The sequence below is a fragment of the Palaemon carinicauda genome, chromosome 1, assembly GCF_036898095.1.
Source record: "Palaemon carinicauda isolate YSFRI2023 chromosome 1, ASM3689809v2, whole genome shotgun sequence".
NCBI classification, from domain to species: domain Eukaryota; kingdom Metazoa; phylum Arthropoda; class Malacostraca; order Decapoda; family Palaemonidae; genus Palaemon; species Palaemon carinicauda.
This window is the reverse complement of record NC_090725.1, coordinates 252,609,867-252,635,636: the sequence shown is the minus strand read 5'-3', so window position 1 is coordinate 252,635,636 and position 25,770 is coordinate 252,609,867. Positions and strand designations below refer to the sequence as shown.

The window sequence follows — 25,770 nt, the reverse complement described above, 5'->3', positions numbered from 1 at the left end:
GGCGGCCGGTGAAAAGGGGTCCTTCTAATACACTTTTCTGATAAAATCTTTCAATTATACCAGAGAAAGATAAAAGCATGGAATGCAGAGGTTACAACCCTCGCGCGAGCACCTTGTGGGTGTCGTGTATAAAGCGAAGGCGCGTGAAATCCACTATTCACAGGCTGTCTTCCATTTAGTTAATTCCTTCGTCAAAGGGATGGGCCGATACAAAGGCCCTAGCCAACCTACCAGAGTCATGCCACCCACGCCCCGACGCGAGCGCCATCTGAACCAAATCCTTCTTTTTGGACTGCTACATTGTGGGATTTTTTTGTGGTGCACTCGGCTATTTTCACACTCGTGGATTTATTTCGTCATGTCCGAAGCTCCATCTTCACCCATTCCAATGTTAAGTACCATAGTTTGTTTTGACAGCTTTTTGTAGTACCGGGCTTTTGTTTTATATCCAGTATAGTCTGTTTTATCATTCCCGTCTGGCCCTTCCACGGCGGCCATTGTTTGTTCTCTTGTCTTGGGGAATTCATCTTAGTCTGCCCGTTTAGTACTCTGTCACTTAGGTTCTTGGTCAAGTCCCTGGCCTTATGCCTTTTGAACCGTTATTATTTTTATCGTTATTATGCTCATGGTACTTTTTGCTAGCAAGTCCAGCCTACGAACAAGATTAGCATTCTAGCTTTGTTATTGTTTAGTACCCGCCCCACCGGGGCGTTCGTCACTCGACTTTTCTATTTAATTTGGGTTTTAGCAGATGCTATTCTTCGTTCGTAGTCTTATCTTCATGTACAATTTTATTCTATACGTTTATAATAGTGTTGTGTGCTTATTAGTCCTGATTTTGTGTCCAAGAGAGCGAGAGCTTGGGGTTCCCGTTTTCTGTTCGCAGTCACGAGTTACCCCTTTCTCTCGTTTTCTTTCTTATCTCAGGTGGGAGAGCGGATTTCCCGTTTTCCGTTTTGTGCGTTCAACGGGTTCTCCCTCCCTCACCTCTCCCCCTACGGGTGTATGATAACTTACGAGTTATTTAATTTTGGTTACTTTTCAATAGTTAGCGTTATTTATTAGGTCCGAGTTCCGTCCTCTCCCCGTTACGGCTTGGGAATAGTTATGAACTCTTTTTTTTTTTCCACTCCGCCTTGAGTTCTACTCCGCCATGAGGGATTCTCAATGACTTTAGATCTATTGTTATATTTATATATTGTTTACTTACATGGGACGGGCTTCATATTGTTTAGATACGACCCTCCGGTGGCCCTTACTACGGTCTCAGGCCACGGCCATATCCACACAATAGCCATTGTTATTACAATTGAGTTATTATTCACAATATAATTATTCAGGACCTTTCATCTCCCTCTGGCTTCACCGGAGATCGTAAATACTATTATCTTAGCCTTAGCCTCTAGCTGCGGCTTGTGTTTTATAAATTTCACAATTGAATTATTAGCCACAATTGAATTATTCAGGACATCTCATCGCCCTCCGGCTTCACCGGAGGTCGCCCATAAACTTCACACTTATATTTGCCTTGCCTTTAGCTAAGGCTTGTGTTTTATATTTATTTTAAGGGCCTGTCACTGCTTCCCCGACCCTCAGAGGTCGGCAGATTGCTTTAGATTATTTATTCTTCTGTCATTAACAGACATTAGTTAAATGCAAACAATTGAATATAAAAGCACCAGCAATGGTATGGGGCTGTATCATCTTAAAAAGTGATTTTCAGACATTAGTTAAATACAATATTGGAGCTTAAGGGAATTCAGTGAGAGCCGGAGCTCTATAATAATAGGGTTTTTTAACCCCTTATCAGAGTTTCAAGGGACACCAAGACTCATGTCTCCTTTCTTTTACAGAAGGTCCGTTGTACTGCCCAAGGATGCCCTGCCTCGTTTAACGACCCCGTTGGGCATGACCTCTGTCGGTCCCATGCACACTGCTCCATCCCCTTTATCCGGGAACCGGGACAGGCCCAATATATGGTCTGGTTCCCGGATTTGTGCTCGCTCTGTTACGAGCTGTCCTCAATTCTACTGAACGATGATGTAAGTGGGTTTTCCTTTTGTTCCTTATTTCTCTTTGGCAGACACTAATTTAGCCATTAATATGATATACACAGTATATTTTGGAGAGCAAACCCCCTCTTGCATCACTAATCACTGCAAATCTTTCAGGCCGATGATGACTCTCTTCGATCAGCAAGGGCTACTCTTCGTCCTTGGGTGTCGGGCTATCTGCTCGATGGAGACATGGCCTCCCGTCTCTTCCCAGGCTCGACTACTGCTGCAGTCTCCCCTGAAGTTGCTGCCCCCTTAATTGAAGAAGTCAAGGCCACCATTTCCGCGGAGGACGAACCCCTCATACCGCTGGACGTGGCAGATCTAGATATAGACGTAGAACCCAGGGACGAGCAGGTAAGTGGTGCCGAGTTGGTGGAAACCCTTTTCACTCCTACTCCCTCTTCTACCTCTTCCTTTCTAGGTTTTGATAACTCTAAGGCTTCTCCTCGGGATCCCTCTGCCTCCGTACGACCCAAGGTGAAGCCACTTCGAACTTATAAGTCTTCAGCTTTGCCAGTATCAACGTCACCGGTCCCCGGACCCTCGACAGCTCCTGATATTCATATTGCTCCTCGTAAAACCACGACTCCTAAAAAGGCTAAGTCTACCAAATCCAAGACAAAACCAACGGGTGGCTTTCAGGTACCCTGGGGCGATCTCTTCCCCGTCAAACTGGTCAGAGATTTGGTCAGAGAACAACTTCAACATCAGTCTGGGGCGATGACAGAGATTAAGGATATGATGACTACTCTGATCCGCGCCGGAACTCAGCTTCCTTCCCCTTCCGCCCCAGACGCATCGAAGCTACCGCCCTTCGATAAAAACAATCCTTGGCGGTTTGCCTTGCATGCCCCATTCTTAGATGATTCCCTAACTCTGGAGGGCATAGGCACCCGCCCTCTAGAGGACCTGGAGTTCTACCCCCCGGGCCTAGAATTCCCGTTCAATGGCTTCGTACGTTTAAAGGAACATGCATTGGTCCGTATGGACAAGGTACCGAAGGAAACGGTGATATTTCCAAAAGAGCAGGCCCAGGCTATCTGGGCCAGAACACTATCAGAGTGGGGGTGTATTAACTCCAAGCTCACCCCACACAAAGGTGCCTACACTATTTTTACGACAGCGGCCTCCATCTCTTTGCCGCTCATAGACAAAGTCACAGAGCTGACTATACAGGCCATCAAGGAAGGCTCTTCCATGCCGGCTCTCAAAGAGACGGACCCCACCTCTTTGCTTATTCCGGGTACCTCTGCAACCTGGGATGACGCGGCGTCTACCTTCACAGTGGGGAAGCTAGACCCGGACTGTGCCTCTACTCTTTTCTCTGAGAAGCTTCCCAGATTAATAGAGAGTCTTCTCAAAACTGAGTTCGAGACCCGTACTAGACTAGCTAGGTCCCTCCAATCCATCACCTCCATGGAGTCCTTAGCATCGCTTTACCCAAAGGAAACGCTGTTCAGAGTCGCCACAAAGAACCAGCTGCTGTCCTACCAAATAGACCTCCATGACTTCTGGTCGGCTCGAGTTAGTTGCAGGAAGTTCGTTCTGTCTGAGGCCTCCATCAGACATGAACCGAACAGGCTGATAGCGTCCTCCTGCTGGGGTAAGACCCTCTTCCCTCAGACCGAAGTTGATAAGGTTCTTCAGGACACGGCGAGGGCAAACCAAAATTTGCAGGTAAGGTGGGGTCTCTCAGCCAAAAGGAGGTTCGAACCCCAGAAACAGACGTTCTTCAAGAAGAAGCAGAGGTTTAGTCCCTACAAGACGGTCCGGGGTAACTCGTCGCCACAGTCTTCCGCTGCCTCGACTTCTCAACAACCGGCTCCCCCTCAGCAGGTAGTCTACCTCACTGCTACCCCTGGTACACAGCCCAACCACTCTTGGATGTCCTCTCCTGCATACAACCCTGCCTACGAATCCTCCGGTTCCTTTCGTGGACACCAGAGAGGAAGTTTCAGAGGTAGAGGACAGTTCCGCCAACGCGGCGGACCTAGAGCAAGGGGTGCCAGTGGAGGGAGGGGACCTAGGTTCACTCCCTCCCAATGATGTGATGCCGGTAGGAGGGAGACTTTATCACTTCCGAGACCATTGGACCTTCAGTCCATGGGCTCACAGCATAATATCCAGGGGCTTGGGTTGGAAATGGTCACAGGGATCCCCTCCTCCACCAGTGACCTTCTTCCAGAGACCCACTCCCATCCTGGAAGAGTACACCGTAGAGTTACTCAAGAAGAAAGCGATCAAACGGGTTCGATCCCTGAAATTCCAAGGCCGCCTGTTTACAGTCCCGAAGAAAGACTCGTCGGCGTTGAGGGTAGTTCTGGACTTGTCGAAACTAAACTCTTACATCCTTTGCGACAAGTTCCGTATGCTGACTATCTCTCAGGTACGGACCTTACTTCCCCGTGGGGCCGTCACCACCTCTATCGATCTTACAGATGCCTATTATCATGTCCCAGTAGCTCGAAACTTCTCTCCTTACCTAGGCTTCCGTCTCGGCAAGAAAGCCTTTGCATTCAAAGTCATGCCCTTCGGTCTCAGCATTGCCCCCAGGATATTCACGAAACTGGGGGAGACGGTGCTCGAACAACTCAGAAACCAAGGGATACAGATCATTGCCTATCTGGACGATTGGCTCATTTGGGCCCAGTCGAACCAGGAATGCAACAGAGCTACGTCGAAGGTACTCCACTTTCTCGCCAAACTGGGCTTCCAAGTCAATCTCCGAAAGTCTCGCCTACAACCATCAAGCCACTTCGAATGGTTAGGCATCCGTTGGGACCTTTCAAAGCACAGGCTCTCCCTTCCTCCCAAGAAGGTAAGGGAGATAGCTTCCAAGGTCAGGAACTTTCTCAAACACAGACAGGTGTCCAGAAGAGCTTTAGAGCGAATCCTCGGCCTTCTCCAATTTGCCTCACTGACCGATCTCCAATTAAAAGCCAAACTCAATGACATCAATCGAGTTTGGAGAAAGAGAGCGACAATACCTTTAAGAGACAAGACCTCGAAGATCCCCTCTGTCTTAAAAATGAGACTACAACCATGGTCCGAACGGAGGAACCTCTCCAAATCGGTTCCTCTACAGTTCCCCTCTCCACAAGTGACAATTCATACCGACGCGTCTCTGAGTGGATGAGGGGGTTACTCCCAACATCAGATGTTTCAGGGCTCTTGGTCACCCGCCATGAAGCAGTTCCATATCAATGTTCTCGAAGCCATGGCGGTGTTCTTGACCCTGAAGAGAATCTCTCCTCCGAGGTCGACCCACATCAGAGTAGTCTCAGACAGCACGGCAGTAGTCCACTGCCTCAACAGAGGGGGATCCAAATCACCCAACCTGAATCAGATCCTGGTCACTATCTTCGCCTTGGTAGCCGACAAAGACTGGTTCCTGTCAGCAACTCACCTAGCAGGAGTCCAGAATGTGATAGCAGACTCATTATCCAGGACGAGACCACTGGAATCGGAATGGTCCCTGGACATGCACTCCTTCCGGTGGATACTCAGGCTGGTTCCAGGTCTCCAGGTAGATCTATTCGCGACCCAACTCAATCACAAACTCCCATGTTATGTGACCCCGAACCTGGACCCTCAGGCTTATGCCATGGACGCATTAACCCTGGATTGGACCCATTGGCAGAAGATCTACTTATTCCCTCCAGTGAATCTTCTACTGAAAGTCTTACACAAACTCCGCTCCTTCAACGGGGCAGTGGCTTTAGTGGCACCTCACTGGCCAAAGAGCAGTTGGTTTCCTCTCCTCCTCGAGTTGAAACTCCGTCCCTTCCGGATCCCATTCCCCAAACTGACCCAAGTGGTCCAAACTCGGACTGTGTCAGATTCCTCAAGGATAGCCAAAACCCTAAATTTGTGGATTTCATGAAGTTTGCGGCTCGTAAGGATGCAAACATCAACCCGGATAATGTCCTCTTTATAGAATCAGACAAAAGGGACTCTACGATTCGCCAATATGATTCGGCAGTTAAGAAACTAGCAGATTTCTTGAAGAATTCAGACCATTCGGTTATGACTCCTAATTTAGCCATCTCCTTCTTTAGGTCCATATTTGACAAAGGCCTAGCAGCTAGCACTATAACCACCATTAAGCGAGCTCTGAGGAAAGTCTTCCTGGTTGGGTTTAACATCAACCTGGCGGAGTCTTATTTCTCGTCTATTCCAAAAGCATGTGCTAGGCTTCGACCTTCGGTTCGTCCACAAAAGGTCTCTTTGTCTCTAAATGATGTCCTCAAACTTGCCTCCGACACGGACAACGAATCCTGCTCCTATATCACTCTTCTTAGGAAGACTTTATTTCTAACAGCTTTGGCCTCGGGTTCTAGAATCTCAGAACTAGCAGCTCTCTCACGAAACTCAGAAAACATAGATTTCCTCCCTTCAGGTGAAGTACTTCTTTCTCCAGACAGGGCGTTCCTAGCTAAAAACGAAGACCCCCAAAATAGGTGGTCCCCTTGGAAGATTATTCCTCTTCTCCAAGATACTTCTCTATGTCCAGTCACTACTCTCAGGGCCTTTTTAGCCAGGACTGCTACCCGATCGTCTGGCCCCTTGTTTATCAGAAAACAAGGAGGCACCATTTCCATACAGGGTATTAGGCAACAGATCCTATACTTCATTAAACAAGCCAATCCGGGATCATTTCCCCATGCTCATGATATCCGGTCAGTAGCTACCTCCATCAATTATTTCCAAAATATGGACTTTGATGACCTTAAAAAGTACACGGGTTGGAAATCTCCTATGGTCTTCAAACGCCACTATCTAAAGAACTTACAGGCCCTTAAATACCCAACGGTTGCAGCTGGGAGCCGTATCTCTCCCCAGTGATCTCTTGTTCTTCCTTTCATCCATCTCTTTTCTTCTCCCTCCTACCCGCCACTCGCACCACGACGCCGCTTCCTTGGTGGTTCGTTAGCCCTAAGTTTATTACATATTAGGTTAATATGATAGAAGATTTATATTAGGAAAGGTATAAGGAAGGACCTTTCTCTCACCGGGCGTCACAGGCCTCTTCCCAGAAATAGATTTTTCCTTCGTCAAAATCCCTTTATTATGTTTACCGTAATTTTAGTGTTGGGGTATTCTTAGCCATGTCAGTTTTGTTGCATGTTTACTCTGATACTCGGAGGCTTCCCTGTTATCATGTTTGTTTAGCCTTACACTCACTATGCCCTGTGGCTAGTTTATGATTTATGCTTACTTACCTTAATTATATATGGTTTTCTTTACATGGTGTTTTTTCTCTCCCCTCATTAAATTAGTAGTTATTGTTGGGCTTGGAAGGCATTCTCTGGTACATTTTCATCGGCCGCCACAGGTCGACCCAGAAAAGGGATTTTGACGAAGGAAAAATCTATTTCTGGGGAGAGACCTGTGGCGCCCGGTGAAACCCCTCCCTTTTATTTTACACGATCCCACCCTTTCCTTTCCAAGCCATCATGTCCAATACAGAAGGATGTTGATCAGATGGCGCTCGCGTCGGGGCGTGGGTGGCGTGACTCTGGTAGGTTGGCTAGGGCCTTTGTATCGGCCCATCCCTTTGACGAAGGAATTAACTAAATGGAAGACAACCTGTGAATAGTGGATTTCACGCGCCTTTGCTTTATACACGACACCCACAAGGTGCTCGCGCGAGGGTTGTAACCTCTGCATTCCATGCTTTTATCTTTCTCTGGTATAATTGGAAGATTTTATCAGAAAAGTGTATTAGAAGGACCCCTTTGCACCGGGTGCCACAGGTCTCTCCCCAGAAATAGATTTTTCCTTCGTCAAAATCCCTTTATGCATGTTGCATAAGATTTTTCATAACTCTGACCATCATTTACATTCAGTTCTCCCTGGACAATTCTATCCTGTTCGTAATACTAGGCAGGCAGTTAATTCTAATAGCCAGGCCTTCTCCATCACGAGGCTCAATACTACACAGTATTCTAGAAGTTTTATTCCAGTTGTTACCAAGTTGTGGAATGATCTTCCTAATCGGGTAGTTGAATCAGTAGAATTTCAAAAGTTCAAAGTTGGAGCAAATGTTTTTATGTTGACCAGGCTGACATGAGTCTTTTTATAGTTTATATATGACATATCTGTTTTTGACGTTGATAGTTTATATAGGACATACAGGTATCTGTTTTGATGCTGTTACTGTCTTTAGAATGATATATTGTTAATTTATTCTCATCATTTATTTATTTCCTTATTTCCTTTCCTCACTGGGCTATTTTTCCCTGTTGGAGCCCTTGGGCTTATAGCATCTTGCTTTTCCAAGTAGGGTTGTAGCTTGGCAAGTAGTAATAATAATAATAATAATAATAATAATAATAATAATAATAATAATAAGATCTTGCTAATAACTTCTTTGTGTGTCTGACACTGACGTGTTCTGCAATAGATTTCAGCAATGCCTCCTGCTTTTTCTTTAATACAGGGAATTCTTTACCACGGGCTTGATGCTCTTGCAGTTCACACACTACAGGTGTTGAACATTCCCCATGCTCAGGTTGGACACAAGATCTACAGATCTTATTCCTAGTACAAATACTAGAGGAGTGCCCGTAAACAAAACAATTGAAATACTGAAAACTCTTGATCTATATGGGCAAATACTTTAGGTAGTAGGTTAGCCAGGGCACCAGCCACGCATCGAGATACTACCGCTAGAGAATATGGGGTCCTTTGACTGGCCAGACAGTACTACATTACATCCTTCTCTTTGGTTACGGTTCATTTTCCCTTTGCCTACAAACACACACCGAATAGTCTGGCCTATTCTTTACATAATTTCCTCTGTCCTCATACAACTAACAACACAGAGATTACTGAACAATTATTCTTCACTCAAGGGGTTACTGCACTGTAATTGTTCAGTGGCCAATTTCCTCTCGGTAAGGGTAATCGAGACTCTTTAGCTATGGTAAGCAGCTCTTCTAGGAGGACACTCCAAAATTAAACCATTGTTCTCTAGTCTTGGGTAGTGCCATAACCTCTATACAATGGTCTTCCACTGTCTTGGCTTAGAGTTCTCTTGCTTGAGGATACACTTGGGCACATTATTCCACCTTATTTCTCTTCCTCTTGTTTTGTTAAAGTTCTTATACTTTATATAGGAGATATTTATTTTAATGTTGTTACTGTTCTCAAAATATTTTACTTTTCCTTGTTTCCTTCCCTCACTGGGCTATTTTCCTGTTGGAGCCCCTGGGCTTATAGCATCCTGCTTTTCCAACTAGGGTTGTAGCTTAGCAAGTAATAATAATAATAATAATAATAATAATAACTCTAACAATTTCACTGTCAAAAACAATGTTTGGAGGCAAATAAGAATTCACCGCAGTTAAAATAATCAATGAAGATCAGGGCACTTTAAATACCTTCCAAATCACAGCTGGACACATTTCCAAAACCTCTTTCTCATCCAGCTCATATATATCCATGGTTTTATTTGATTTATTATTCCATCAGGATCAAGCCTAAGATTAAAAACCATTACAGCTTGTCCATCAGTCTTGGTATTCACTAGAAAACTGTTACATCCGAAGCGAGATATCTCTGGTCTATGGACATTACTGATTTTCTGGTTTACTAACCTCTTCACCTTGAAGAAGTTGTCTCTTGCACTTCGCGTGGTAATAATCAACCACTTACCTGGATCCGGTGATCTACATATTCTAACGTATTTTGACGTGGGAAAAATCTATTATTGGGTGAGATAGCCATGTCGTCCTGATAGTGTTCCTTCCGGCAACTTCCTACTGTACATTTCTGCGAGTGATATTACAAGAGAATTACCGTCAGGTATCACAGGGTTCTAACCCCCGGAACGACTATCCTAAGATATCGTGTAAAAACCGGTTACGTATCCATAGATAACCATAGATATCTGCAACCCAAACAGACTTAACCCAGTCTAGGAATCTAAGGAGAAGGATAGGTGAGGAGCCATTACATATCCTCTCCCTTCATAGTACTGTTCGTCTCTGATAACCTCATTCCACATAGCAGCGTAACTACCGTGAGAAGCGGCATCCAACGAGGCATCGGGGAGGGACAACGTAACGGGTGGGCCATCAGGACGACATGGCTATCTCACCCAAAAATAGATTTTTCCTACGTCAAAATCCCTTTTTAGGGCTCGAGCCATGTCGTCCTGATGGAAGTGTACCAGAGTATTACCTATGCCTCGGTAGGAAGCCTCAAAGAGAGAGGTCCCAATACTGAAATGCACTTACAGGATTACTTCGTCAAGTATTGACAAGCATGATGGTCCGACAAAGAGGAAATAAGGACCAAAGGACCAACCTCTTCAATTGGAAATTCACCTAAGTCTAGTGTTGGGAACCTAAAGGAATCCGAAACTAAAGGAGGCATCATAGGCGAGGCGTATGGAACCAAAACCCGCCAGGAGACTAATCCAATTATGTTCAGGAAGGTTAATAATGAGAAGGCACAGTAAAGTTAATGCCACTACAGTAATTATAATAGAAGGGCGTAAAATTAAAAGGCATGTAACAATTCACAGCCTTTTACTCACAAGAATCAATGCCAAGGTTAACGAGCAACCATCATTAACCACACATGGAAAATTTTTTCTCAAAGTAAATACTTGTACATCCCGTCCATACCCAGACATAAGGTAACATAAGGAGACAAATACATGACATAAGGAACCATAGGGAAGTTATGACAAGATAAACCTGATCAATAGACAAATGATCCTGTACAAAGAAAGGGGTAATCACCCGAACCAAATGAGATATAGCTTAACTACCATTTAGACAGTTAGGCTGTAGCACTGAAGGAACACACACAGCGACGGAAAGACACGTGTGAACCTGAAAGGGAAATGATGAAATACATTTTTCCCTTTTTTCCTTGAAGCAAAAACCAACTGTTTACTCATTGCTAATAACAAGCTGAAGGAGTGCCCTAGGACGCATTGTGGGGTACGTCGTTGCAGCGGGTTTGATAACACTTCCCGCAGCCACCACAAAATGGCGTATCTCCCCCAATTGCTTCAGATAATTCCCGAAGAAAACCCAAGTGGATTTCCAACCAGTATATGCCTGGACACAGGGAAGGATCACCTGGTAGGGGAACTATTTTCCATAGACCCCAACGTTTAAAGGGAAGTTCATTCTTAGCCAGAAAAGTGGGATCAGGGTATAAATCAACCTCACCATTATCCACAAATTCAATGTGGTCATCGTCTCTAGAAAGCATCACAATGTCACTAACCCGAGCACCGGAAGCCATCGCAATTAAAAAGATGACTTTCTGATTGAGATCATGAATAGAAGCCGTTTGATTGTCTATGTCCAAAGCGAATTGCCAAACTTTGTCCAAGGTCCAAGAGATAGGCTTCGGTGGCCCCGACAGCCGCAGCTTTGCACAAACCTTCGAAATTTTGTTGAAGAGATCCGAGTTATAGTCGACATCAAAGGCGTATAGTATAGGTCTAGTGAGGGCCGAATTGTACAACGAAATTGCGGAGGAAGCTAGACCTTAAATGTGCAAAGCAAGCAGGAAACCTAAACAAAATCCATAGTAATCAACCCTGGATTTTGCCTTATACCAATTTGACCCATTTCGTCCATGACATTTCATACTGAGTCATGGTGTTAGACGACTCATAGTTTCCGCAAATAGACCCTTATCACGTTGAATTTAGAACTTTTTTCCCAGGGCTAGTGGTGCAAAAATCATGAGATGAGGGTTGTTCGATCTCCATGAAACGGCGTAAATAATCTCCTGCTGGTCCTCTTGGGACAGAATCGGGTTGGTCACGGCACCAACTTGGGGTTCAAATCCATGACGATGGGAAACCAGTTGCTCTTTGGATACAGAGAAGCCACCAGAGCTGCCGTCCCTTGAAAGATCAAAGCCTGTCCAAAACCTTCATGAGGAGGTTGAACAGTGGAAATGAGTAAATCGTCGTCCAATGATTCCTATCCAGGGACATTGCGTCCATGCTTTCTACTGCTTGATCCACTTTCGGTGCTACCTAGCAGAGAAGTATCTTGTTGAGACTCGTCGCAAACAGATCCACTTGAAGGCCAGGGTCTTGATCTCCCTGAAGGTGGAATGTTTACAAGTGCCACCCTTTCATTTGAGCCAACGTAAAGACGGCTATCATTACGTGGTTTATTTAAGGAGATCTTGACCCTTGCAATGGACTATCACCTTGTTGTCGAGGTCTAGACGGATATGAATGTTCTCCTTCAAGTATAATTTCTTGAGGGACAAGAAGACTGCCATGGACTCCAGAATATTGATGTGGAATTGTTGAAATTTCTGAGACCAACATCCTTGCACTTTCTTGGGTGGGTTATAACCCCCCCCCCCCCTCCCACCATCCAACGAGGCATCCGCACAAAGTGTCACTACTGGAGGAGGAAAGCGCAACGGCACCGTCTGTGAAATACTTTTGCCGGTGGACCATGGTCTAAGCTGCTTGTGCAGTAAAACCGGAGTCAGCTTCTGATGGTCGCAAAGATCTTTGGACGCTCTCCTTTCCCAAAATCTGCTTGCATCTTTGAGTCGTATATTGAGGACAGGGTTCGTTACAGAGGTGAATTGTAAAAATCTTAGAACCACCTCTTAGTGTCGCCTGGTGATCATCCCCAACTTGATCAGGGATTTGACTGACATTTCTATTTCCTTTCTCTTGGAGGGAGGAATCAATAGGAAGTGAGACTTGAGGTCCCAACGAATCTCCAACCACTGGAAATCTTGAGCTGGAGCCAGTCTTGATTTCTTGAAGTTGACCTGAAATCCAAGGGACTGGAGGAACCGTACAACTCGAGTGGCTTCTACTGAGCACTCAGTGTCGAGGGAATTCACACTAGCCAGTCAACCAGGTACGCCTCTACTTGAAGGCCTTTCTCCCGAAGTTGTTGTATGACTACGTCAGTAAACTTCGTGAAAATCTTCAGAGCCATGTTGAGCCCAAATGGCATAGCTCTGAATACGTATCCCTTTCTCTCCAGGCTGAAACCAAGGTAGGGGGAGAAGTGTCAACCTATCGGAAGATACAAAGACGTTGGTAAGATCTATAGAGACAGTGAAAGCCTCCAGGTATGGTAAGGTCCGTATCTGCGAACTAGTCAACATCCGGAACCTGTCGGACTGAACAAACAGGTTTAGAAAGGACAAGGCGAGAAAAATTTGAGATATGCTCGAAACCTTCTCTGACACGCAAAATAGACGACCTTAAAATCTCATAGATCTCAAACAACAGATAACTCTTCTCTTCAGAAGGTCTTATACATACTACATACTGTTCCAGATAAGGTGTTGTTTTTTGGAAGAAATTCCTGAGCTGTGGTGGCCTTTGTTACCAATTCCAACCAAAGCCAATGGAAATAACGCTCTGTGTCCAAGGACTGTATTATTATTATTATTATTATCACTATCCAAGCTACAACCCTAGTTGGAAAAGCAAGATGCTATAAGCCCAGGGGCTCCAACAGGGAAAAATAGCCCAGTGAGGAAAGGAAATAAGGAAATAAATAAATGAAGAGAACAAATTAACAATAAATCATTCTAAAAAAAGGAACAACGTCAAAACAGACATGTCATATATAAACTATTAACAACATCAAAAACAAATATGTCATAAATAAACTATAAAACGACTCATGTCCGCCTGGTCAACAAAAAAGCATTTGCTCCAACTTTGAACTTTTGAAGTTCTACTGATTCAACCACCCGATTAGGAAGATCATTCCACAACTTGGTAACAGCTGGAATAAAACTTCTTGAGTACTGCGTAGTATTGAGCCTCGAGATGGAGAAGGCCTGGCTATTAGAATTAAGTGCCTGCCTAGTATTACGAACAGGATAGAATTATCCAGGGAGATCTGAATGTAAAGGATGGTCAGAGTTATGAAAAATCTTATGCAACATGCATAATGAACTAATTGAACGACGGTGCCAGAGATTAATATCTAGATCAGGAATAAGAAATTTAATAGACCGTAAGTTTCTGTCCAACAAATTAAGATGAGAATCAGCAGCTGAACACCAGACAGGAGAACAATACTCAAAACAAGGTAGAATGAAAGAATTAAAACACTTCTTCAGAATAGATTGATCACCGAAAATCTTGAAAGACTTTCTCAATAAGCCTATTTTTTGTGCAATTGAAGAAGACACAGACCTTATATGTTTCTCAAAAGTAAATTTACTGTCGAGAATCACACCTAAAATTTTGAAAGAGTCATACATATTTAAAGAAACATTATCAATACTGAGATCCGGATGTTGAGGAGCCACCGTCCTTGACCTACTTACAATCATACTTTGAGTTTTGTTAGGATTCAACTTCATACCCCATAATTTGCACCATGCACTAATTCTAGCTAAATCTCTATTAAGGGATTCACCAACCCCAGATCTACATTCAGGGGATGGAATTGATGCAAAGAGAGTAGCATCATCTGCATATGCAACAAGCTTGTTTTCTAGGCCAAACCACATGTCATGTGTATATAGTATGAAAAGTAATGGGCCAAGAACACTACCCTGTGGAACACCGGATATCACATTCCTATAATCACTATGGTGCCCATCAACAACAACTCTTTGAGATCTATTACTTAAAAAATCAATAATAATGCTAAGAAACGACTCACACACTCCCAACTGTTTCAGTTTGAAAACAAGGGCCTCATGATTAACACAGTCAAAGGCAGCACTAAAATCAAGGCCAATCATACGAACTTCCCGACCACAATCAAGGGATTTCTGTACAGCATTGGAGATTGTAAGAAGGGCATCACATGCTCCAAGGCCTTTACGAAAACCAAATTGCAAACTAGGAAGTAGATGATTACCTTCAGCAAACCTATTAAGACGTTTTGCCAGAAGACGTTCAAAAACTTTAGATAATATGGGAGTTATGGAAACTGGCCGGTAATCAGTGGGACTTGAGCTACCACAAACACATTTACATAGAGGAGTAACATTACCAATTCTCCAACTAGTGCTAAAAGCTCCTCTTCTTGCTAACTTGCCCAAAATAACAGATAACTTTGGAGCTAAGAAATCTGCTGTCTTTATAAAAAACAAAGGAAAAATACCATTTGGGTCTACACCTCCATAATCATCAAGGTCCACCAACAGAGCTTTAATCTCACGAGATCGAAAAGCTAAACTAGTTAGTTTAGCCTCAGGAAAACAGGAATGAGGAAGTTCAAGTTTTTCATTACTTTGTTTACTGTCAAAAACATCAGCCAAAAGGGTTGCCTTTTCCTTTGGACAGTGAGTGACTGAGCCATCTGGTTTAAGTAAAGGAGGAACTGTTGCATCTACACCAAAGAGTGCAGATTTAAGGGTAGACCACCATTTATGTTCCTGAGTTGTACCAGAAAGTGTTTCTTTTATGGTTAAATTGTACTCCTTTTCAGTTGAGGCATAAACTCTCTGAGCAAAAGCTCGAAGCTGAGAATAGTTGTTCCAGGTCAAATCTGATCTGTTACCCTTCCAAAGATGATAGGCCTCCTGTTTCTCCAAATAAGCACGTCTACAATCATCATTGAACCACGGTTTGTCCTTCACTTGGTACCTTAGCACACGAGAAGGGATACGCCTATCAATTATGTTGACTAGATTCTCATTCAAAGGGACAACAGGATCTACACTATTATATAATTGTGACCAATTCAAGCACAAAAGATCATGTAAAATCCCATTCCAGTCTGCTTGGAATTTCATATAGATTTTACAAGAATATGATATATCAGGGACAGGCTGCTCAGTCTTCACTAATAATGAAATCAAGGCATGATCAGATGTCCCGACTGGAGAACCAACCTTACTAGTTATAACGCCAGGGAAGTCAGTGTATACGAGGTCCAAGCAATTACCAGACCTGTGAGTAGCTTCATTTATGATTTGCTCACAGCCTGATTCAGAGGCAAAGTCTAAAGTTCTTAAGCCATGGCGATCGGTAGGAGAGATAGAACTTAACCACTCCCTATGGTGAGCATTAAAATCACCAACAAAGACAAAAGAAGCCTTTCTATCATCTTCTTGTATCTTAGCCATAATGGTAAGAAGACAATCGAAGATAGAATTATCTATGTCTGGATTCCGGTAGATCAAACACAAATAAAAGTTGTTATGCCTGCCACAAACTTTTATTACCTGAATCTCATGACATCCACATTGATAGCAGGACTTATGAGAAGCAGGGTACTTGGTCCTAATATACACCGCCATTCCCCTGGCCCTAGGGATGGCATCACGTTTCAACATTATTGGCTTCTTAAAACCAGTTATAAGGAGCTCAGATGAGTGCCTCATATTAGAAACCAAAGTTTCTGAGCACAAAAGAATATCATACTGTCTGGACGCAACTGTAAGGTCTTGGATATTTGCATGAAGACCACGAATATTGCAATACAGAAGACGACATTGACGAAATCTAGGACGTACTGGTCCGGGATTTCGCTCAATGTCTCCAGACAGCATAAGAATTAATAGAAATAAAAAAGAGACATCATACTTAAAAACTAGATTAACAAGAATTATAACAAAAACAATACGTACAGAATTATAAACAAAGTGATTGATGATACCCATAGACTATAGTAAAAAGTCGGAAAAACTGGTCAACATGGAGGAGCCGATACACCATGCAAGGCTAAATACCCTCCAGGATAGCCACTTCAACTGAAGGGAGGACAGTAAGGATGGTTTTGAGAAGAAAAATCATCAGAAAAAGAAAAAGACAACCTCTTGATAAACCACCAGGCATCCATGGCCCTTCTATTAAGCCTGCCCAACACACCATTTCAAAAAAACAAGAGGAAGAAAAAAAAAATAAGATAGAATAGTGTGCCTGAGTGTACCCTCAAGCAAGAGAACTCCAACCCAAGACAGTGGAAGACCATGGTACAGAGGCTATGGCACTACCCAAGACTAGAGAACAGTGGTTTAATTTTGGAGTGTCCTTCTCCTAGAAGAGCTGCTTACCACAGCTAAAGAGTCTCTTCTACCCTCAGTTCTACTCGGGAACTGAGGGGCTCCATGAACCCAGCAGAAGATGTTGGGAGGAAAAAAGGGCAGGAACAGCCCCCGTCACGGGAGAAGTAATCGTCACCGTAAACCGGGAGGCCGTTGTCGTAGTGGGGTCTAAAGTGGTAGACACCACTGAATTCTAGACCTACCTCATCCTCTTACCCAGATACGAAGGGACCGCGGGAAGAACACGTGGTCGTCATCGGAGATATGCTTCGAGACCCATCTGGAGTGAAGTAGATCCTTACATACACTGCAATCCTGATGGTCCCAGTACGATACTGGACCTTTCATCCTCTGACACTTCGCATGTGTGTGGCATGTATCAGGACCATAAGGATGCCTCACCGTCCTGACACAAATCCGCACTCAACAATGCATCTCCGTCACAGGCACCGCCTGTGAGTTGCCTGTGAGGAGAAAGAGGTTTAAATGAGAACTACGTCCTCTAACAGTCACCAAAAGCAGAAAGAAATGGGTTATTAACATTCCATGTTAACAATTAAGGGAATAGTAATCCCCAAATTGTGTGTAAATCCAATTGGTGAGAAAGGAGATAAAGTACGAAATGTACATTCCCCTATTGAAGAATGTGAGATTGGAAAAAATAGCCTCCTTAAAGTCTGTTGCTATAGTCCCAAAGAAGGGGGGGAGGGGAGGTGCTCATGGAAAGAACCTTCGCTCCTATATCTCCGCAGAGAAATGGCCAATTAGAAGGCAACGGTAGGGGTAAACTTAATAGTTTAAGCAATCGACGCATCGATTAATGAGCAAGAATCTATAGCAAGCCGAGTGCTATAACAACGAGTTGATAACCTCAATTAGGGAAGACCCGTGAGTGGGAACTAGCCTATAGAGTTATCACCCCTCTATCCAATCCACACTCTCAGAGGGAAATGGACAAATTGGTAAAAAACCAATAACCATATATAGTGGTTATTTTCATGCAGGGGCCTCAAAAACCTTTCGTAAAAGGAGTTGCCAAGCCCAACATACATAAAGAAGCTTAAAAAATTGAAGGAGTAAGGCCTTTATGTTAATCTGTAGTTGAATTCACATACAGTCAGCTGAGAACCCATATTAGTTTAGGTAAGACGGTCTCAGATAAAAAGGACAAAACGGCATGTGCCCTTTAGATACCAGCGTTGCCATTAGTACCGGCAACTTCAGGGGGGAACGACTTTGCCGCCAACGTCCTATGTGCCCTAAGGCACTAGTACAGATATCCACTCCCATAGACTAGTACTAACCCTGTCGCCAGTAACGGCAATGCCGTCAGGAGCAATAGTCCCCAAGGGCGGCGGAGATAACGGTCAAGGGTTTCCGCAGAAAACACCTTTCTGATATGAATCAAGTTGGAAGAAGTGGAGACTAACTACAATTCGAAGTCAAGAATTGCTATTGAATGATAGTTGAACGGAAGGATGCAGACGCTCCAATAATTACAGTTATAACTCAGAGGCAGTCAGCTGATGAGGTTTCCCTGGAATGTATAGTCATGTACTAATATTAATTGCAGAGATTACTGCTGAAATTTTTTATATATTCCATCGGAATGCTGTTATTGCTTATAAAGTGAAAATGGTTTAAAAAACATGAAAAATAGCTTTAAAATAGCTTAGAATTGAATAAGCTTCCGGGAAGCTTACAGCGACCCCGGCCCCCAAGCAGCTATGACCATGCCCCCCGCCCCTCCTTTTAAATTTGCTAGTTCCGCGTGTGAGTTGTAACCATTTTTATCACCAGATAGCTGAGTCCCCTACAACACTCTCGGTAAGGACGTTCTGCCATCACACCACGAGCCTCTGAAAGTAATCCTACTCTGAGAACCCGAGTCTGGGACAGAGTTAGCAAAAGCCTGACAGTCATGGGGGCCCAACCTCTCATTAAATATGGCCTGTGTCCGCTAGTTATTAAAATTCATACGGAGTAGTATTTCGTACTTCCAAAGACTACTTAAATGACAGAAACTACTGTGTGGAGATTGGAAACTCTTATTCATCATATGAACCATTAAACAGAGGGGTACCTCAGGGGAATAATGTACTGGGTCCAATCTTATTCTGTAACTATGATATTGATCTGTCCAAAAAACACTACAAAGGCATGGAGTGAAATTCTACAAAAATGATATAGACAACACTGCTGAAACTCTAAACCAAATTCTTACCAGTATTAGGGAATGGATGGCAATCAAACAACTAAAATTAGATGAAATTAAAAATGAGTTTATAATGCTTAGGAGGGAAAAAAGCCTAAGAAACTTAGGTGATATTTAAATAAACATAAATAACAACTTTGCCCCGATATCTAATAAAGTTCGCGCTCTAAGAATATCTCTTGACTGTAACTTATCTTTCAATGCCCAAATAAATAATGTAGTAAAAAACTGCTTGATATCATTTTAAAAACATTCATTTTATAAAGAAGTACCTGGATGAACACACTATAAAGAAAATGTGATAAACTGTATTATTACCATGATTGACTACTGTAACTATTTAGCACAATCTACCAAAACTGCAATTTAAGACATTACTAAAAATAATCAGAGGAGCAAAACTGATAAAAGGTGTCCAACCCCGAGAAAGGATCATTCCTATACTAATTGATTTGCACTGGCTGTCTATTAAAGCGAGATATGAGTTTAAAATATGTATAATGACCCATCAAGTTATCAGAACCGGACGTCCAAAAAATTTAAGAGAATTGCTACATATTGTGCACCCAACAAATTGTGTTGACGCCAGGAGTTAGTTAAAGATGGTTTCAAACTATTAGAACCAAAGATATATGTCTATGGTTGGCTCTAGAGCCTTCAAATATGCAGCTCCAAGACTATACAATAAGCTCCCATTTGACATCCGAAAGACTGGAGATATTAGTGCTTCCAAGAGGAAATGGAAGACTTTCTTGTTTTCTAAGTGCTTCGATAATGTGGATTTGATAATAAATGAGAAATATGCTGTGTGAAATTCTGAATGCCTTGGAATGCATACGATAAAATGACTTTTGTATAAGACCAGAAAAGCAGCCCTAAAAGTAAAGCAAGATTAATCTACAGACAAGCAACCAATTGTATATTTTGAGTAAAACTGGTGTTAAAAATCTATTAGAATGACCTAAAATAAGATATTTCATCTAAAACGGTTTCAAAAAGACACTGGCAAGTCTTTAGTCTACGAATGAGGCAAGTCTCCTTCAATTGAGCAACACTAGTATAGCTGGAAAATCTTTATTCAATTCAACATTAAATTCTGGATAATCAGCATACCCTTTCTTTCTTACATATACACTGTACAGTACTAATATCCGATTAAAACGGTATTACTATACGTCCCCCTCTCTCTCTCTCTCTCTCTCTCTCTCTCTCTCTCTCTCTCTCTCTCTCTCTCTCTCTCTCTCTCTCTCTCTCTCTCTCTCTCTCATATTTCCCTTTAAAAGCATACTGAAGACAATTCAGTGAGTCGCTTAACACTGGCTCCTCATGTAACAACATCCAAGGTGGTACACAGCCAGCTTACTTATAACCCATAGAATAACAAAAACAAATGGATTACCAAAAGCATTAACAACATCAACAGGAAATCCCGATAACATCCCAAGGATATACGTGAGGTCTAAAACAATAGCCAGGTTGATGATGAATATGAGATGACTGTATTTCTTATGCCGTTGTCTTTAACCGTAATATTCACCTCACCACTCATATACTGTATCTATCTTGAATATTTTACTTAATTCACTGGAATTACCATCAGCTTATTCAGTAACGCTGTCCCATCTCTCTCTGGGTCCGTATCACCATATTCATAGTGCGTACCGATTCATTGACCCCGAATTTTCTCACCGTCACTAAGTTATTCGGACAACCTTTGGCTACAGTGAAAGTAGGATGGTGTCCTTCACAATGATATAATCCTGTCGTCCTTATTCAGCCGGTTCATGGAGGAAACGAAAGATAAACATGAATCTACTTCACTCCCCTATAAATTTTATGTGAACCTTTCATAATCAAGTGTCCTTGTGGTCTAGTAACTTAATCACCAAGTAAACAATTGATGTTCTAGAGGCAAGGATAACGCATGCGTCGAAACTACTCAGATTATCAAATTTGGCATTCTGTTATTTCTTCATTTCCATGAAAAAATAAAGCAAAATATGTTGAGATGTTACACCACGAAGGCCTTAATTTTTTGTCAAAAACTCAAAGTTCAAATTAAAAAATTCTAACGAATAGAAATTCTAACTTACTAAATATGATGTCAGAATCGTTATCTCAGTAAGAAGTTAAACACAAGATTTCATTAGTATATTTACGGTGGCGATGCTGAAACGGAAATGCCAGCCAAAATCAAGGAAATAAAATTTTCATATTTGTTTAATTCAACTAACAGGAAACAAGTGACTGCATCAAATGTTACAATCCCGAAATGAAGTGCATGTAAAAAAAATACATTTTAAAGACAGGACAGTGGCAATGGAATCAAAGCAGAATGCAGCGTTCCACGTCCACTAATATTATGGAGTTGTTCTGGACACTTTTTTTTTTCACGAATGGCGGAATTCAATAAACTTTCCTAAGGTTTAAACCCCAAAGGGATCCAAACACATTTGAAGGGATGACAACCAGGTGTCGAACAAAAAGCTAAGGGAAAAATAAGTTATGTTTAAAAACCTAAACAAAACTAGATTCAACTCGTGAAAGATGTCGTGAGATTAGCGTAGGGGATAACTGAAGCACGAGAAGAATACCAAGATATAAAAAAATATGAAACGAATTAGAATAAAAAACGCAAGAAAGAATGAGATAGGGTTAAGTGTAAACTCAGAAAGTTGACAATGCAGTCTTTAAAATTAAGATGGAGAGTTAAACATTTTCATTAATGAGTAGTTGTTAACAAGAGCAAACAATTGTGGAATAACAATATGAAAATACAAAGTTTTTATGGCCCACAGAGCATAGTGTAATTTAGTAGCTTCCACACTCCACCCTCTACTTGACATGAAATTCCCAATATGTCCTGAATCGTATAATGCATAGAACAGACTAATAAAATTGGGATGATTCTCATTCGTGCCATACACCACCATTTGGGATTACCAAGCCTCATTACAAAACAAACGAAGAAAGAGGTGGCCTCTCCTCATAACTGAATCATACACTCGTGGTCAAATCAAGAACTCTGACCTCATGTCTTGTCTAGTCCTTTCCGCGGCCTCAAAATTTACCTGTAATTTCTTTTACTAAATATTCATTTGGACTGCGTTCTATCCAAAATTCATGGCCCATTTTAAGCACCGTAATAGTAGCACAAACAAACCCATCATTTTCAAATCTGGTCTTTGTATGGCAACAATTTTCTGATGGATTTACTAAATTGCAACGGTTTAAAATTCTCTCAAAACTTCTGAATTCTATAATTCATTTCATGTTATAATTCACACGATGGATCTGTCAATTTAGTTAGGGGTTTAAAAACAAATTTATTCTACAAGTAAGGATACTGGAATTGCATTTGGAACTTTAACCTTTCGCTATTTCTTAAAAAAGTCTAACATGGACAATTTAAGGGGTCAAACACAAACTAAAAAGTTATGTAAGAAAAGAAATAATAAGTGGATGATGCAATGTACATTTGGTATAGAATTGTGCCTTATACCAGATAAAGTGAATACAATATGGCCACAATGGTGTAACAGTCATAAAGGATGTACAAATAGATGCGATAATCTAAGCAGATGACAGTATTTCAGGGCAGCAGCACAGAATGAGTTGAAGGGGCAATAACCTGCTGCCATTGTCAGGAAATTCTGAGAAGGTTCACCTTCACTATCAAACCAGAAAGGTCAGGAAGTAAAGCATACAGGATAAATACGTACAAGGTAAACTAACAAATAACAATTTCCATAAAGTAACTGGATATAACTACTAAGAGGAGCGGTATAATGAAACAGGTCATAATTGAGCTTACAAGAAGGAAAGTAATAGTGGAATTAATGAAGTGTGAAACGTTAAAGTTACGGGAATGTAATATCCAATCTTTGTCGATGTGGAAATATAGAAAAAGAATTAAAGAGAAAGAAATCATGGAATTGGGTGGTATAAAATCAAGTATAATTGAACGGCACACTGGAACAACCCACAGCCACACCATATTGGGGGTTATCAGCTAAAACAGATAAACTATGTGGTCTACAAAAACAGGATAGACTATAAAAATAGGCTATTTTACGATAACACAATGTCAGAAAGTAACACCTTAGTGCAAGATTTGGTAAAAGTTCAGATATGGACATCTCATGACTGCTGTGGTAAACGTGATAAAAACAGTATGAAATACAGGTGGAAATAAAAATATATTTGAAATAAAACTCACTCGAAAAAAATATAAGATCCTATAGCCAAGGAAACATAAAATAATGCAATTACTAAACTGAAGGTAATGACGGTATTGAGATTCACTAAAGCTAAGTGCAGCTATGAATGTGTACAAGAACAAATCAAGTTCCTGGTTCCTAACGGCTCACGAGGTAAAATAAGTTTGCGGCCACTATCACAATACAGATAGATGCAGGGCTTCCAAACTTATAATCTTACTATTATTAAGCTTTTTTTTACCTGCACCATATTTTTTAATGAAAATCTTAATCTTTATCCCATTCGACCTTGAATCACTTGGGATACTACGTTTTTATCAGTTTTTGGCAGCGTATTTGGTAAGTTGGGTATTTTTTTTAATTATTTCAGATGCATTGCCCTACTGTGTATAGAACCAGATCGCTGCTAGAATTTTGCAACATTATCTATTGTTCCATTAACCCTCTTAATTTTGGACATTCTAAATTATCTTCTTTGCATAGGCTACACACATTATCTGTGTATTTTCTCCTGAAATTTGCTTTTAGCTTGAGCTTGTCTAACCTTGCCTTCATTATAAGAATTGCTTTATCCATATCCGTTTCTCTGATATAAAGGTGTGGGCCATTTCCTTCCATGAATCTAAATTTGTTCACCTCTTTCTTCTATAGTTTTCTCTATCTTCTCTATAATTCTTTTCTTATTTTTTTTCATGGTCATGTTTCCTCCAACTTCTAATATCTTTTATTTCCATTCCATTTTCACAACGCTGTTTTTTTTTTTCATTGCAGCTACTTCAGCATTTTCCATAGAGGTTCTTCAATTGATGACCATTTATCTCTTTGATGTCTCTTTTCATCGGAGTTTATGATATTGGTAGTGGCTGTGTTACGTAAAGTTAAGGAGAGAAATACAGATCAGGCATCTGAGAGCAGAAATCCTCACGTTAACATAGGAAACTTGAGGGCTAAAGATCTAGAATTTAAAAAAAAGAGGCAAGTTACATAAGGGCAATTCAAATAAGACTATATTGTAGGAATGAAGTGTTGTCAGGGTTAATTTTGACTACTAATGACAACTTGTCCGTAGGTACTAAGGCTTTGCATATGTTCAAGTTCTATGCATAAAAAAACAACAACAAAAACAACAACAACGAGTCAGGAAGTATGTGCAGTAATCGTAGTTGGGAAACGATGCGCAAGAGGTGATGACTCCTAATTATTAAGGAAGAAACCCACGTATCAACAGCGAGGTGCACGTCAAGCGTAGCCCGATGATCCTACAATGAGAAAATTAAGAGCCCCACTCACGTTTCAAGTGGGTAGGTTACAACGATGATAAGCAGAGCCAGAAAATGATTCAAAACCACTGGCTCTATCTAGACCGTGACAAAACAATGCTAAAATACTAATACAGAAATCGCAGGGAAGTAGGCCTACTGTAGACAATACCGCATTATTAAAAGACTAATAAAAACGTTAAACACTAGAGTTCGTAACACAAGCTCAAAGTATAAGTAATTTTATACTTGTACTTTTGTATTCGACGATTCTTCTAAAATTAGTAAAATAATAATAATAAAATAATAAGAATTTATATTTATGCACGTACGTGCGAGATCTTTAATTGAATCACAAGCAGTCCATTTCCCAGCAAACTCGCCGAGATTTGTAATGGTGATATTTTGTTATTCATAAAAGAATCAACTAAACTGGAATACCAATAATGAGACTTCCTGCCACGTAAAGACTAGGTACCTAAAACTCATTTGGTGAATTGGGTATTCGAAAGGTTGTTATAGATTTGAATTAAAAGTGGCTTGGAAATCACATTTACATCAGCCTAAGGAAAAGATGGTTCGTTGTGTTGCAGCTGATGTAAATAACGCCTTCGGTACTTCCTCAATGTGTTGTTCATGCCAATTGCGAAATGGATACTCGACTTATTCCTCACATAAAGGAAAGTCTCCCCCAGATAAGGGTACTGGAATAATGGTGAGACAGGGGTCTGTAGGATTATATTTCGCCTTACTTTGTGTATGTTTTTAGTGAGCGAAAACCTCTAACAAGATATAAGCATACAGGCATTTCTTGACCCATCTTAAATACGTTAATTGCAAGTATCAAATATTTGTTGCCGAGTGGGATAGGATTTTCATTTTATGCCACTTCCAATGAGAGAGAGAGAGAGAGAGAGAGAGAGAGAGAGAGAGAGAGAGAGAGAGAGAGAGAGAGAGAGAGAGAGAGAGAATATTACAAAATGCTTGGTATTTTCTATAAATAGTTGATATTATAGAAACAATAGAATTATAGTAAT

General features: G+C 41.6%; 1 protein-coding gene across 1 annotated transcript in view; it reads right to left on the bottom strand.

The window, feature by feature from the left end:
- The window catches only part of LOC137638811 (uncharacterized), a 239,634-nt gene that overhangs the window by 30,207 nt on the left and 183,657 nt on the right, over nucleotides 1-25,770 (bottom strand). The window lies entirely within an intron of this gene.